The sequence below is a fragment of the Panulirus ornatus genome, chromosome 3, assembly GCF_036320965.1.
Source record: "Panulirus ornatus isolate Po-2019 chromosome 3, ASM3632096v1, whole genome shotgun sequence".
Classification (NCBI taxonomy): domain Eukaryota; kingdom Metazoa; phylum Arthropoda; class Malacostraca; order Decapoda; family Palinuridae; genus Panulirus; species Panulirus ornatus.
In genome coordinates, this window is record NC_092226.1 from 12,188,615 (window position 1) to 12,204,890 (window position 16,276).

General features: G+C 46.4%; 1 long non-coding RNA gene across 2 annotated transcripts in view; it reads right to left on the reverse strand.

The window, feature by feature from the left end:
* LOC139760472 (uncharacterized) overlaps nucleotides 1–16,276 on the reverse strand; it is a 178,675-nt gene that overhangs the window by 51,120 nt on the left and 111,279 nt on the right. The window lies entirely within an intron of this gene.

The window sequence follows — 16,276 nt, forward strand, 5'->3', positions numbered from 1 at the left end:
ATGGGAGACCAAATTGGAGGTGGAAGGATGGAGTGAAAAAGATCTTGAGTGAGAGGGGCCTGAACATGCAGGAGGGTGAACGGCGTGCAAGGAGTAGAGTGAATTGGAACAATGTGGTATACCGGGGTCGACGTGCTCTCAATGGATTGAACCAGGGCATGTGAAGCGTCTGGGGTAAACCATGGAAAGTTTTGTGGAGTCTGGATGTGGAAAGGGAGCTGTGGTTTCGGTGCATTATACATGACAGCTAGAGACTGAGTGTGAACGAATGGGGCCTGGAGTGGGGGTGTGGGGGGATGCTATTTCGTGTGTGACGGGGTGGCGACGGGAATGAATAAAGGCAGCAAGTATGGATATGTACATGTATATATATGTACATGTATGTGTATGTGTATGTATGTATACGTTGAAATGTATATGTATGTATATGTGTATGTGTGTGGGGGCGTTTATGTATATACATGTGTATGTGGGTGGGTTAGGCCATTCCTAATATGTTTCCTTGCGCTATCTCGCTAACGCGAGAAACGGCGGTAAAGTATTATATACATATATATATATATATATATATATATATATATATATATATATATATATATATATATACATATATATATGACAACACATATGGCTACAAGATCACACATATGTCCACAACACAGGGCCACACACATGGCCACAACACAGGTCCACACACATGGCCACAACACAGGTCCACACACATGGCCACAACACAGGTCCACACACATGGCCATAACATAGGGCCACACACATAACTACATCACAGGTCCACACGCATGGCCATAACACAGGTCCACACACATGGCCATAACACAGGGCCACACACATAACTACATCACAGGTCCACACGCATGGCCACAACACATGGCCACAACACAGGGCCACACACACACACACACACATGGCCACTCGTCCCTAATAAACCACTCAGAGGACCGGAGACGTGGGCCGCTTTGATCTTGAGGGTAAACACGGCCCGCTGGCCAGCCCCATCCTCCCCCACACCCCACACCCCCCTCCTCCCCTCCCCCCGAGGCAACCGTCCCCTTGTGCTGGGTACGTGACAACCTCCCCCGACCAGGCATGTCCCCTCACCCGCCACCCTAACTCATCTCCCCCTCCCCTCAAGGTTTCTGTAACGGGGTCTTAACCGCTGTAAACATTACCCACAGATAAGTTTAAATACATGTGAAAATATATATATATATATATATATATATATATATATATATATATATATATATATATATATATATATATATATATATATAACATCCGCTTGTGGAGAACAGATGAGGTAAAAATTAATATGCAATGATATGGGTGAGTTTTCTTTTTCTTTTTATCTTACAAGTTTGCGATGAATGACGCTTGGTGTTGTTTATACATATGGCTGAAGAGAACGTGTAGAATATACCATATCCCATTTTCTATCAACTTGTATTTTTCCGTTTTCTGTCCTCTCTCTGTGTGTTTCAGGTATGGTACGATTTCAGGCTTAATAATCCGTGTTGTAGATGATAATAGTTATTGTAGCTAACAACATTCATAAACTGTTGTAATTAAAAATAGGTCCCTATATGTTTATATATATATATATGCATGTTAAACTATATGTAAATATCTCATAATTTACGGAAAAAAAAAATCATCAATTGATTCCTTTTTAATCTAACAACAATCCGTTTTGTTTTCGTTTTATGTTTATTTAACGTCAATGTGTAACCAGTTCAAGGTTAATGATGATTAGCTGGCAGGAGAGAGTAATTAATTCAATAATTATATCTATCTATACACATGGCTACATATCTATCTATACATATGGCTACATATCTATCTATACACATGGCTACATGTCTAGCTATACACATGGCCACCACTTGGCTGGAAATCTGTCTATACACATGGCCACCACATAGCTACATATCTGTCTATACACATGGCCACCACATAGCTACATATCTGTCTATACACATGGCCAACACATGGCTACATATCTACGTACACACATGGCCACATATGTTGTGAGAGAGTATGTGGTCTTACAATTATTCTTAACACCTAAATTCGGTGTTAATTATTTTTTTCTGTTGTTGGTTGTCAATGGACGTTAACGGCCTTAATGACCCTGGTAATTTGAAGGGCATCAAGGCCCAAACAACCACCCCCAGCCAATCAGCTAACACCAGGAGGCTAGGCTAGTCAAATACAACGGCCACATCCCACTCACAACCCAGGACCAACCTCGGAGACAGCATGAACAAGGCGAAGACGAGAGACACTGGCGCTTTCCAAACCCTCTACCGTCCGTAGCCTCACATCCTCCCACTGATAGAGATACGACACCTGGACACCTGGTAACACATGACCCAGACCAGGCCATCCAAACGAGCGTCCCCATGACAGCAGCCACCAAACCCTCACTCATCATGATACAGTTCAATGTCAGATGACGTTCGGTCGCTAAGAATATAGTTGAGATCATGGCCTTCGTCTGAGATTAAGTTCGCTATAGCTTTACCTGAGGCGGAGAACAACGAATATAGCCAATGAATATAGAATAAATATAGAATGAAGTGAAATAATCTAAGATATATATATATATATATATATATATATATATATATATATATATATATATATATATATATATACGAGTTGCTGACGTATGTCAGCTGGTTAGACGTCATTGGAAAAAACGGCTTTGATGCTTCAGGGAGTGAGCCGTTCTTGTTTAGCAGGGAGCGAATACCTTATGTGTCAGAGAACAGGCCATCGTAGTGCACTATCGTACATTTGGACGTATATGTATATACTCGTTAATAAGATGCTTTGATTAGGGCATTCAGATGACCTTTCTGCCTCGGACAATCCACAAAAAAGTAAATCAATCAGGACAGTTGGTATACGTGGCTTGGAAACTTCCGTCGGCAAATGTTGTTTCAGGAAATACCACATTAAAAGCAGGACGAGTATATTGCTCATGTTTTAGTGTGGTATGTTTACACTCCTCTGTTGATTCTGTGTCCATCTCTCATTGCACGTTAGGGAAGTACTCTAAGAACATATGTGGTTATTGAAAACCATCGACGCAATTCCACTTTCTATGGTGAGTGTGGTAAATGGTGAAATAGGTTGTTAGTCCTGACTACGGCCGTCCTGGCAGATGTTCTATCTATAATCGTGATAGAAATGTCTTTGGATTTCCATCATCAAGGACAAAATGTGTTCTTAAGATTACATTTTTTTTTCAGTCGCGGTTGACCATAGAAAGACAAACAAGTAAAACATTTAGAAATTGACTGATGTCAGAAGAGTCGGAATACATTGTAAACGTGGACGATGTCTGAATCCGAATTGTTACATTGGCACTGACATGGACGGACTCACGTTTACAATATATGTATATATATATATATATATATATATATATATATATATATATATATATATATATATATATGTATATATATGTATATATGTTTTCTAAATTGTTTCTTACATTTTTCATATGTATATATATGTATGTGTGTGTGTGTGTGTGTGTGTGTGTGTGCGTGTGTGTTTATATATGTATATTATCCCTGGGGATAGGGGTGAAAGAATACTTCCCACGTATTCCTCGCGTGTCGTAGAAAGCGACTAGAGGGGACGGGAGCGGGGGGCCGGAAATCCTCCCCTCCTTGTATTAACTTTCTAAAATGGGAAACAGAAGAAGGAGTCACGCGGGGAGTGCTCATCCTCCTCGAAGGCTCAGAGTGGGGTGCCTAAATGTGTGTGGATGTAACCAAGATGTGAAAAAAGGAGAGATAGGTAGTATGTTTGAGGAAAGGAACCTGGATGTTTTGGCTCTGAGTGAAACGAAGCTCAAGGGTAAAGGGGAAGAGTGGTTTGGAAATGTCTGGGGAGTGAAGTCAGGGGTTAGTGAGAGGACAAGAGCAAGGGAAGGAGTAGCAATACTCCTGAAACAGGAGTTGTGGGAGTATGTCATAGAATGTAAGAAAGTAAATTCTCGATTAATATGGGTAAAACTGAAAGTTGATGGAGAGAGGTGGGTGGTTATTGGTGCATATGCACCTGGGCATGAGAAGAAAGATCATGAGAGGCAAGTGTTTTGGGAACAGCTAAATGAGTGTGTTAGCGGTTTTGATGCACGAGACCGGGTTATAGTGATGGGTGATATGAATGCAAAGGTGAGTAATGTGGCAGTTGAGGGAATAATTGGTATGCATGGGGTGTTCAGTGTTGTAAATGGAAATGGTGAAGAGCTTGTAGATTTATGTGCTGAAAAAGGACTGATGATCGGGAATACCTGGTTTAAAAAGCGAGATATACATAAGTATACTTATGTAAGTAGGAGAGATGGCCAGAGAGCGTTATTGGATTACGTGTTAATGGACAGGCGTGCGAAAGAGAGACTTCTGGATGTCAATGTGCTGAGAGGTGCAACTGGAGGGATGTCTGATCATTATCTTGTGGAGGCTAAGGTGAAGATTAGTATGGGTTTTCAGAAAAGAAGAGTGAATGTTGGGGTGAAGAAGGTGGTGAGAGTAAGTGAGCTTGGGAAGGAGACCTGTGTGAAGAAGTATCAGGAGAGACTGTGTACAGAATGGAAAAAGGTGAGAACAATGGAAGTAAGGGGAGTGGGGGAGGAATGGGATGTATTTAGGGAATCAGTGATGGATTGCGCAAAAGATGCTTGTGGCATGAGAAGAGTGGGAGGTGGGCTGTTTAGAAAGGGTAGTGAGTGGTGGGATGAAGAAGTAAGAGTATTAGTGAAAGAGAAGAGAGAGGCATTTGGACGATTTTTGCAGGGAAAAAATGCAATTGAGTGGGAGAAGTATAAAAGAAAGAGACAGGAGGTCAAGAGAAAGGTGCAAGAGGTGAAAAAAAGGGCAAATGAGAGTTGGGGTGAGAGACTATCAGTAAATTTTAGGGAGAATAAAAAGATGTTCTGGAAGGAGGTAAATAGGGTGCGTAAGACAAGGGAGCAAATGGGAACTTCAGTGAAGGGCGTAAATGGGGAGGTGATAACAAGTAGTGGTGATGTGAGAAGGAGATGGAATGAGTATTTTGAAGGTTTGTTGAATGTGTCTGATGACAGAGTGGCAGATATAGGGTGTTTGGGTCGAGGTGGTGTGCAAAGTGAGAGGGTTAGGGAAAATGATTTGGTAAACAGAGAAGAGGTAGTAAAAGCTTTGCGGAAGATGAAAGCCGGCAAGGCAGCAGGTTTGGATGGTATTGCAGTGGAATTTATTAAAAAAGGGGGTGACTGTATTGTTGACTGGTTGGTAAGGTTATTTAATGTATGTATGACTCATGGTGAGGTGCCTGAGGATTGGCGGAATGCTTGCATAGTGCCATTGTACAAAGGCAAAGGGGATAAGAGTGAGTGCTCAAATTACAGAGGTATAAGTTTGTTGAGTATTCCTGGTAAATTATATGGGAGGGTATTGATTGAGAGGGTGAAGGCATGTACAGAGCATCAGATTGGGGAAGAGCAGTGTGGTTTCAGAAGTGGTAGAGGATGTGTGGATCAGGTGTTTGCTTTGAAGAATGTATGTGAGAAATACTTAGAAAAGCAAATGGATTTGTATGTAGCATTTATGGATCTGGAGAAGGCATATGATAGAGTTGATAGAGATGCTCTGTGGAAGGTATTAAGAATATATGGTGTGGGAGGAAAGTTGTTAGAAGCAGTGAAAAGTTTTTATCGAGGATGTAAGGCATGTGTACGTGTAGGAAGAGAGGAAAGTGATTGGTTCTCAGTGAATGTAGGTTTGCGGCAGGGGTGTGTGATGTCTCCATGGTTGTTTAATTTGTTTATGGATGGGGTTGTTAGGGAGGTAAATGCAAGAGTTTTGGAAAGAGGGGCAAGTATGAAGTCTGTTGGGGATGAGAGAGCTTGGGAAGTGAGTCAGTTGTTGTTCGCTGATGATACAGCGCTGGTGGCGGATTCATGTGAGAAACTGCAGAAGCTGGTGACGGAGTTTGGTAAAGTGTGTGGAAGAAGAAAGTTAAGAGTAAATGTGAATAAGAGCAAGGTTATTAGGTACAGTAGGGTTGAGGGTCAAGTCAATTGGGAGGTGAGTTTGAATGGTGAGAGGCTGGAGGAAGTGAAGTGTTTTAGATATCTGGGAGTGGATCTGTCAGCGGATGGAACCATGGAAGCGGAAGTGGATCATAGGGTGGGGGAGGGGGCGAAAATTTTGGGAGCCTTGAAAAATGTGTGGAAGTCGAGAACATTATCCCGGAAAGCAAAAATGGGTATGTTTGAAGGAATAGTAGTTCCAACAATGTTGTATGGTTGCGAGGCGTGGGCTATGGATAGAGTTGTGCGTAGGAGGATGGATGTGCTGGAAATGAGATGTTTGAGGACAATGTGTGGTGTGAGGTGGTTTGATCGAGTAAGTAACGTAAGGGTAAGAGAGATGTGTGGAAATAAAAAGAGCGTGGTTGAGAGAGCAGAAGAGGGTGTTTTGAAGTGGTTTGGGCACATGGAGAGAATGAGTGAGGAAAGATTGACCAAGAGGATATATGTGTCGGAGGTGGAGGGAACGAGGAGAAGAGGGAGACCAAATTGGAGGTGGAAAGATGGAGTGAAAAGGATTTTGTGTGATCGGGGCCTGAACATGCAGGAGGGTGAAAGGAGGGCAAGGAATAGAGTGAATTGGAGCGATGTGGTATACAGGGGTTGACGTGCTGTCAGTGGATTGAATCAAGGCATGTGAAGCGTCTGGGGTAAACCATGGAAAGCTGTGTAGGTATGTATATTTGCGTGTGTGGACGTGTGTATGTACATGTGTATGGGGGGGGTTGGGCCATTTCTTTCGTCTGTTTCCTTGCGCTACCTCGCAAACGCGGGAGACAGCGACAAAGTATAAAAAAAAAAAAAAAAAAAAAAATATATATATATATATATATATATATATATATGTATATATATGTACAAAGAATATACGCGCGCTTTTTCATAGAACATACAAAACTCCAACAGCCAGGGGTCGAACCCGGGACCCCTGCGTGGCAGGCGGAAGTGCTACCCACTCCCCCCAGCAGCCGAGTTTTTGGAAACTGTTCATACTCTTTGTAGGAGACGCAAAACTTACTCCTCTTACATACTGGATGAAGAAGGATATATGATATAATCAAACAAATATAGATCGAGAAACTTAAGGGAACTACAATACACCAGAAGGTCTTCAACATCTATGATGAGGAAGACCACAGCTTTTGACCAAGAGAAAGAGGAACTATTCACAACAGAGAGACTTCAAAGCCATCTCTATTGCCTCACTGCACACACACACACCCCAGACACCTGGTCACACGAACACAGTGACATCACCTCACGTGGAACTAGAGCAGACGTGACTGGAACAATAGTAGATACAATAACACAAGTTCTGGTGTGGGGGGAAAAAAAGGAAAAAGGATGAACAGAATCGTTCTGTTCAGCCCACCACCACCGCCCGCCAGCTATGGAAAATTTACTGAACATTTTCAACGCAAGCGATTCAGCAGGGTCCATCCCACACACACACACACATACACACACACACACACACACACACACACACACACACACACACACACACACACACACACACACATGAACGCAATAACAAAAAGATACTTAGAAAAGAAAAGAGCATCAATCCCTCTTTATCCAGTGAACTACAGGGGTCGTCTCGCTTCTTACTCCTCGAATCACAACAGAAGGTGACCCAACAGAAGGCACAAAACATCCCTAGATGACAAAATCCTTCACAACCTACAACATCTCGCCTTGACACAACATCAACCACGGAAACAAAAGACCACGGAAACAAAAGACCAACACAGCTGGCCAACAGACCTTGCGTCACCTGGTGTTGTCAAGCGATGTTATCAAAACACATCTGAGGATGTGTAGCATGATGGACTGAAGCACAGTGAGGCGGCTCCACCTCTCACTCCCTTTCCTCCTCCCCTTTGGTATGACGGTAGAAACAACATGCAATCATCTACAGGTTAGCACTGACCATACAGATACACACAGGAATATATTCCTGTACACTAACTCTCTGATCCTCGTCGTTCGTCGTAATGGTGGTGTACTTAAAACGCGGTGTGTACTCTCTCTCTCTCTCTCTCTCTCTCTCTCTCTCTCTCTCTCTCTCTCTCTCTCTCTCTCTCTCTCTCTAACTCTGTGCCTAACCTACGTCAGGGATGTTACTACACCGACAGGAAGGTAAATATCAACATAGGATATGCGAGCAGAGGACGTTACACAGATGACATACCAGGAGTTATGTTTGACACAGATAACAACAATCAGGGAAGTGAAAGAAATATACTAAAAAAAAAATAGGCTAAGACGTGTGTGTGTGTGTGTGTGTGTGTGTGTGTGTGTGTGTGTAGCTAACAGCTATTAAAAGTATCAAAGGAAACGAGAGACGAGTCCACGGCTCTGCTTTGCAAATCACATCAAGTCATCTCATGAATAGAATAAAAAGACACATTGAAAAACAACAGTGATAATCATTCCAACCCGCTGAATACCTTCCCATCTCAACTCCACAGTAGGAGCAACAGCAGAAGACGACCGAGTCTCTCCACACAACATCCAGGACACATCATACGAGATTTCCTCTCACACAGAGTTATGAATACGCCCTCGATACGCCACAACTACGCATCACACACAACTACGCATCACACACAACTACGCATCACACCCAAGACCGACCCCCCTTTGGCCTCGAGAGATAAGACCATATGACATAGTCACAATAACCAGGGAGGCGCAGGGACATAGGCATGACCCTTGTCGTAACTTCGGTTCATAACCTTCATCTTATCACGGTGAGGGACTATACCAGAGAGAGGACTCGCTGAGCAACGAGACTAAGACGTCGAGGAAGATTTGAAACAACTATTTCTTCAAAAAGAAAATATGGTGTTGGGTGGAGGGTAGTGTGACTGGACAAACCTCTACCAGAAACTCAAGGAAGTATATATAGCAACTCCTCTTCTATATCCCTTCTATAACCCCGTACCTACCGTGCCAGCAGCACAAGGACCTGTGACATAGTTACCCCAACACCAACTCCATTATAAGGTGGACCAGCCAGCCAGCTAGCCAGCCATCTTGGTCCACAGGAGGGAAAGGGGCGTTCCACCAGGCATTAATATCCGTTTATTATCTCATATTTTCACCTCTCCTCTGCTACCACCCCCATGGTCTTATCTTCGCCAACGTCTTTACCCGTGTCTTTCAACCGAGTGTTGCTGTACGTACCATGGACCATATCTACACAGTGTACAGTGTGAGGTGGTTAGGTGATTAATGGGAAAGGATCAAGACCTGATCAAAATCTCTCGGTTGATCGTTATGATTTGACGATGATGATTATAATGATCTTGGTACGGGACTGCCGGCGGCCGCCAGCTGGGGTGGTAGGGGAGAACTGCCAGCACCAGCTGGGGTGGTAGGGGAGGGCTACCAGCACCAGCTGGGGTGGTAGGGGAGGGCTACCAGCACCAGCTGGGGTGGTAGGGGAGGACTGCCACCACCAGCTGGGGTGGTAAGGGAGGACTGCCACCACCAGCTGGGGTGGTAGGGGGAGGACAGTCACCACCAGCTGGGGTGGCAGAAGAGAACTGCCACCACCAGCTGGGGTGGTAAGGGAGGACTGCCACCACCAGCTGGGGTGGTAAGGGAGGACTGCCACCACCAGCTGGGGTGGCAGGGGAGGACTGCCACCACCAGCTGGGGTGGCAGAAGAGGACTGCCACCACCAGCTGGGGTGGCAGAAGAGGACCGCCACCACCAGCTGGGGTGGTAGGGGAGGACTGCCACCACCAGCTGGGGTGGCAGGGGAGGACCACCTGGGGTGAAGGTGACCAGCAGGACGCTGGTCATCAGTCAACCATTAATCTCCCAATTTGAATCAGAAATGGTCAGGCAGAGAAGAACTCTCCACATATTTCTATTTCCTACCTTATAGACCCCCGGCTTAGGGTGGGAAATCCTCTGCCTTGCCGTTGTCACTCAACTCTTACATATATCAGGCTATTGTTTTGCCCCGAGATGAATACGTGTTCCAGCAAATATGATCCATAAACAATTATTCCTTAATACGTTCACACTACATCTGTATTATGTTGTGGAGGTGGTCTCTGGAAGTGATTGCTTGACGTGGTCTTTGGAAGTGATCGCTTGAGGTGGTTCCTGGAAGTGATCCCTGGAGGTGGTCTCTGGAAGTGATCGCTGGTGGAGGTGGTCTCTGGAAGTGATCCCTGGAGGAGGTCTCTGGAAGTGATCCCTGGGGAGGTCTCTGGAAGTGATCGCTGGAGGTGGTCTCTGGAAGTGATCACTGGAGGTGGTCTCTGGAAGTGATAGCTGGTGGAGGTGGCCTCTGGAAGTGATCCTGGAAGTGGCCTCTGGAGGTGATCGCTGGAGGTGGCCTCTGGAAGTGATCGCTGGAGGAGGTGGTCTCTGGAAGTGATCGCTGGAGGAGGTGGTCTCTGGAAGTGATCGCTGGAGGTGGTCTCTGGAAGTGATTGCTTGACGTGGTCTTTGGAAGTGATCGCTTGAGGTGGTTCCTGGAAGTGATCCCTGGAGGTGGTCTCTGGAAGTGATCCCTGGGGAGGTCTCTGGAAGTGATCGCTGGTGGAGGTGGTCTCTGGAAGTGATCGCTGGTGGAGGTGGTTTCTGGAAGTGATCCCTGGAGGTGGTCTCTGGAAGTGATCGCTGGAGGTGGCCTCTGGAAGTGATCCCTGGAGGTGGTCTCTGGAAGTGATCGCGGAAGTGGCCTCTGGAAGTGATCGCTGGAGGTGGTCTCTGGAAGTGATCGTTGGAGGAGGTCTCTGGAAGTGATCGTTGGAGGAGGTCTCTGGAAGTGATCGCTGGAGGTGGCCTCCGGAAGTGATCGCTGGAGGTGGCCTCTGGAAGTGATCGCTGGTGGAGGTGGTCTCTGGAAGTGATCCTGGAGATGGTCTCTGGAAGTGATCGCTGGAGGTGGTCCATAGAAGTGATCGCTGAAAATGGTAACTGGGAGTATTCGATGTAAGTGGTTACTGGAAGCGACTGGAAGCGATCGCTGGAAGAGAATACTGGAAATGGTCGCTGTAAGTGGTCACTAGAAGCGGTTGCTGGAAGCGTGTCACTGGAAGTGGTCGTTGGAAGTCACCGCTTAAATCAGTCTCTCGGAGTGGTCAATGAAACTGGTCGCTGGAAGTGGTTACGGGATGAGGTCAGTGGAGGTGGCCAGTGGTCGCTGGAAATGGTGGTTGCCTGACCATATAGTCAAGAAGCGACGTACAACACGTAAGTACATAATCCAACATGAACTTCACATCAAGAACATGACGTCGGCGTTGCTGGACGTAGAGTAAACCATGAGAACATTAACACATTATTACCCCAGTCGCCAGAACCCACCAGACACCTATACATATACAGTAATGAGGTATATCTCTATTTCTACAATATTTTGTACCAATTGATCTCTTCCGCAACACAATTGAGGTAATTCTATCAACAATATTTGGTACCAATTCATCTGTTCTGCAACACAATATAACAAATGACATCTGACATCTGTTTCTAAACTTGTGGTCAATAAATCTATAATAAATATCCACATCATCACTCATTATTTCCTTTATGATACAACCACATCTTACCATCAGAAGTGACGGGTCACTCACTACTGTATTTTGACTCCTGTATCATCAACAATACTTAGGTTGATGAAAGATCTATTCTCAAATACAGTAATAGTATCCGTGTTGCCTCATATGGGTCGAGTCTGATCAACCCAGCTGGTGTAGGAAACTGTCTGGGTTTTTAAAAACCTGTTTAGCAGATGACGTCTTCGTCCTGCTGGAGGGTTTGCTGTGTCGCAACACACACACACAATAACATGATGCTGGCGGCGAGGTGGCGGGGAGTGGACAGACCCAGGCTGGAGTTCCTCGACCTGGCGATGATCCTAACTGGCGAACACAAAGGCCGAGGCTCCTCGTCTGCCTGGGCCAGACACCGTCTACCCTCTAACCCGCCCCTCAACCTATACACCCTCAACCTCCATCTCAAATCAGGCTGGCTGCTCCTGGAGTGTACAGGGGGCTGGGGTCAGAGGGTCACCTTCCCGGGGCGAACTCTCTCTCTCTCTCTCTCTCTCTCTCCCCGTTCAATGACCACCCACCACCCCATCCCGACACACACCTCCACGATGGCAGCACCTGGGTTGGAGGAGGGTCGTCCATGATGGCTTCCTGCATCAAGACCCCAAGACGAGAAAAGATAAACTAGACACAGACGAAGAACAGAGATTTAGGTTAAACCCCAGAGTCAGGGGTACAGGTGTTGGGCAAGGTGGCCAAACATTAACCCCAGAGTCAGGGGTACAGGTGTTGGGCAGGGTGGCCAAACATTAACCCCAGAGTCAGGGGTACAGGTGTTGGGCAGGGTGGCAACACATAAACCCCAGAGTCAAGGGTACAGGTGTTGGGCAGGGTGGCCAAACATTAACCCCAGAGTTAAGGGTACAGGTGTACGCAAGGTGACCAAACATTACCCCCAGAGTTAAGGGTACAGGTGTTGGGCAAGGTGGCCAAACATTAACCCCAGAGTTAGAGGTACAGGCGTACGCAAGGTGATCACAATTAAACCCCAGAGTCAGGGGTACAACGGGTAGACAGTGAACAATTCTTCGACGGCACAAGCAAAGGACACAACATTTATTCCAGGAAAGTGAACTGGTTGAATGAAGCCTTGGTGAATGAAGCCTTGGTGAATGAAGCCTTGGTGAATGAAGCCTTGGTGAATGAAGCCTTGGTGAATGAAGCCTTGGTGAACGAAGCCTTGGTGAATGAAGCCTTGGTGAACGAAGCCTTGGTGAACGAAGCCTTGGTGAATGAAGCCTTGGTGAACGAAGCCTTGGTGAATGAAGCCTTGGTGAACGAAGCCTTGGTGAATGAAGCCTTGGTGAATGAAGCCTTGGTGAACGAAGCCTTGGTGAATGAAGCCTTGGTGAACGAAGCCTTGGTGAACGAAGCCTTGGTGAATGAAGCCTTGGTGAACGAAGCCTTGGTGAACGAAGCCTTGGTGAATGAAGCCTTGGTGAACGAAGCCTTGGTGAATGAAGCCTTGGTGAACGAAGCCTTGGTGAATGAAGCCTTGGTGAATGAAGCCTTGGTGAATGAAGCCTTGGTGAATGAAGCCTTGGTGAATGAAGCCTTGGTGAATGAAGCCTTGGTGATGGCAGACAGCATACAGAAATGTGAAAGCTTGTGTGATAGTAAAGAATGTTGATGGGTGGGTGGGTGTTGGGGCCGAGTGTAAAATTCTATCCCGTATGGCGTATAGAAGTAATCACACACACACACACACACACACACACACACACACACACACACATATACCACACACACACACACACACACACACACACACGTGTGTGTGTGTGTGTGTGTGTGTGTGTGTGTGTGTGTATTATCTGTCTATACCACAACATGAACTGTCCATATTTGTGTGACTTGTGACCATTGTTGAACATCTGTCAACACCGATCAAATTTTACTGTCTCTTCTGGCACCCCTTCTACCAGTCTACGGAGAGGCTCGTCCATGTTTCACTTACCGTATGTAATGGCACCCCGTCCACCAATCTACGGACAGACCCGTCCATATTTCACTTACCCCAGCCCTACAGACCACATTGTCATGGGGAAAAGTATATCAGCTCAAATGATGCCGTTGGTCGCGAAAGTAAGAGAAAATATGAGATGGAAAAAGTTTATATACTTTGGTGAATATGACGATCAACACATGAGAGGTGCGGGAGCGGCGGGATGACCCGGATGAAGTAATGACCATGACCCGTGACCTCTGCCTGTGTGGGGGCGTGACCTGACCAGAAGTACCTGAGCAGATGTGTGAGTGTGGATGTGTGTGTGTGTGTGTGTGTGTGTGTGTGTGGCAACTGGTGATTAGGTGGCCAGGCCCAGTGTGTGTGTGTGTGTGTGTGTGTGTGTGTGTGTGTGTGTGTGTGTGTGTGTGTGTGTGTGTGTGTGCGTGTGTGTGTGTGTTTATGTGTGTGTGTGTGTGTGTGTGTGTGTGTGTGTGTGTGTGTGTGTGTGTGTGTGTGTGTGTATGTGTGTGTGTGTGTGTGTGTGTGTGTGTTTATGTGTGTGTGTGTGTGTGTATTTATGTGTGTGTGTGTGTGTGTGTTTATGTGTGTGTGTGTGTGTGTTGTGTGTGTGTGTGTGTGTGTGTGTGTGTGTGTGTGTGTGTGTGTGCGTGTGTGTGTGTGTGTGTGTTGTGTGTGTGTGTGTGTGTGTGTGTGTGTGTGTGTGTGTGTGTGTGTGTGTGTGCGTGTGTGTGTGTGTGTGTGTGTTGTGTGTGTGAGCAAAATTACGTAATAGTTCAGTTCAGTGACTGAAATAATTTCATTTCAACAACACAATGAGTTATGCATAATTTCATACCTGAATTTCATATGAAATTTATCCATCCACAACAAGCGGGAGGACAGCAGCTACAACACCTCTCGTTATCCACAACAAGCGGGAGGACAGCAGCTACAATACCTCTCATTATCCACAACAAGCGGGAGGACAGCAGCTACAACACCTCTCGTTTGGTTGTTGTCATCACCAACATCACTATGTCGGGCTTGACCACTGGCGCTGAGGGGCCAGCTGAAGAACTCGAGTCTTTCTCCTCCTCCCTCCCTCACCATCGCTGCTCCGGACAGTAGGACAGCCCCACCATCACTGCTGCGGATAGCAAGACAGCCTCACCATCCCTGCTCCGGACAGCCTCACCATCCTTGCTCCGGACAGCAAGACGCCGGTCTCAACTCTCATAAACAAACCAAATTGGACGAGACAAAGAAGACGAGACGCGAGCTGTTCCACTGAACCACACCGCCCAGGACTACGTTACACCCCGCGTCTCTGATAGCGACACACGGCGCCAGGTATGTGTGTTGCGAGCTCACCAAACACCACACCACACCATCATCATCCACATCCCTGGGCGTCAACAGACCATCAAGGGGGTCTTCATAAGCCTCATTTCAAACATTATCATCATTTATATCATCTTCACAAAGTTGTCTCCGACCACAAACTTCACGTTATCCTCAGAGACGCTCATGTATTCAGACACGTCACTGCCTGACGCACAGAACTGGTGGAAACCCGAGTTAATATGGTCGTTTCTCCACAGTTCAGGTAGACCATGGCTGGCCACCTCACCCAAGGCTACATATATGGTATACTATCAAGACCCACAAACCCAACCTCTCTCCTCTCGGTCCCAGCAGATCGTACGTCGCGCCAACATTACGTAAGATACAACAAAGCATCGTAATACTATAACGAATGACGTACCAGCTGAAGTCATTTGATATTTAGCAACAAATGTGGGTACACCTCCCCCACACGCTCTGTTGTAGACATAGCGAACCTCATCGTAGCGTTAAATGTTGGAGAAAGTGTTCAATGACCTTCCTTCTGATCAGCGATCAAAACTATCAGCGACTCACCGTTCACACACCCCTCCCGCGCGGGGGGGTCACGAGCGCTCAACATTCCCCTCTCTCCGTTGTGGACAAGTACAGACATTTACCTCGGTCAACACAGTACACCCGGTCAATACACTATCACTGGTTAATACACTATCCCTGGTTAATACAGTACCCCGGTTAATACACTACCTCTTACTCCACAAAGAACCTACGGGTCTCAGACGCTCTGTTAATGCTTCTGGTGGACGTTGTGAGATACAACCACACTAGCCATCCACAGTCGAGCTTGTCAAACACCCTCCCCAGCGGCGACTTAGACCACAGAGAAGCGCCCAAACGCCCATAAGCATCGTCATCAACATACCACTTCACCATGTTGGAAAACACCACACGTCCTGCCATCAAAGCAAGTCTCTCTTCCTTTTTGGGACAGACGACCAACAGTTCCACTACAGACGATGGTACACAACACCACAACTACAACCATGCCAGAGACGAGTCTACCAACAACCTGCTGTTACCTGCCACATTACGACAACCACCTCTCCTACTCACACCCACGCTCATCCAATCAGCATCGAGGCCACATTGCTGACCTCATCCTTACGTCACAACGTGTACACCAATCGACAAGCTCAGCGGGTAGCAGAAGCCCACCAATTGTGGCTGACACACACGAGTCAAACCCCAGCTCCCGACGCCCGCCCCCCAACCCCAGCCAGCCAGCCA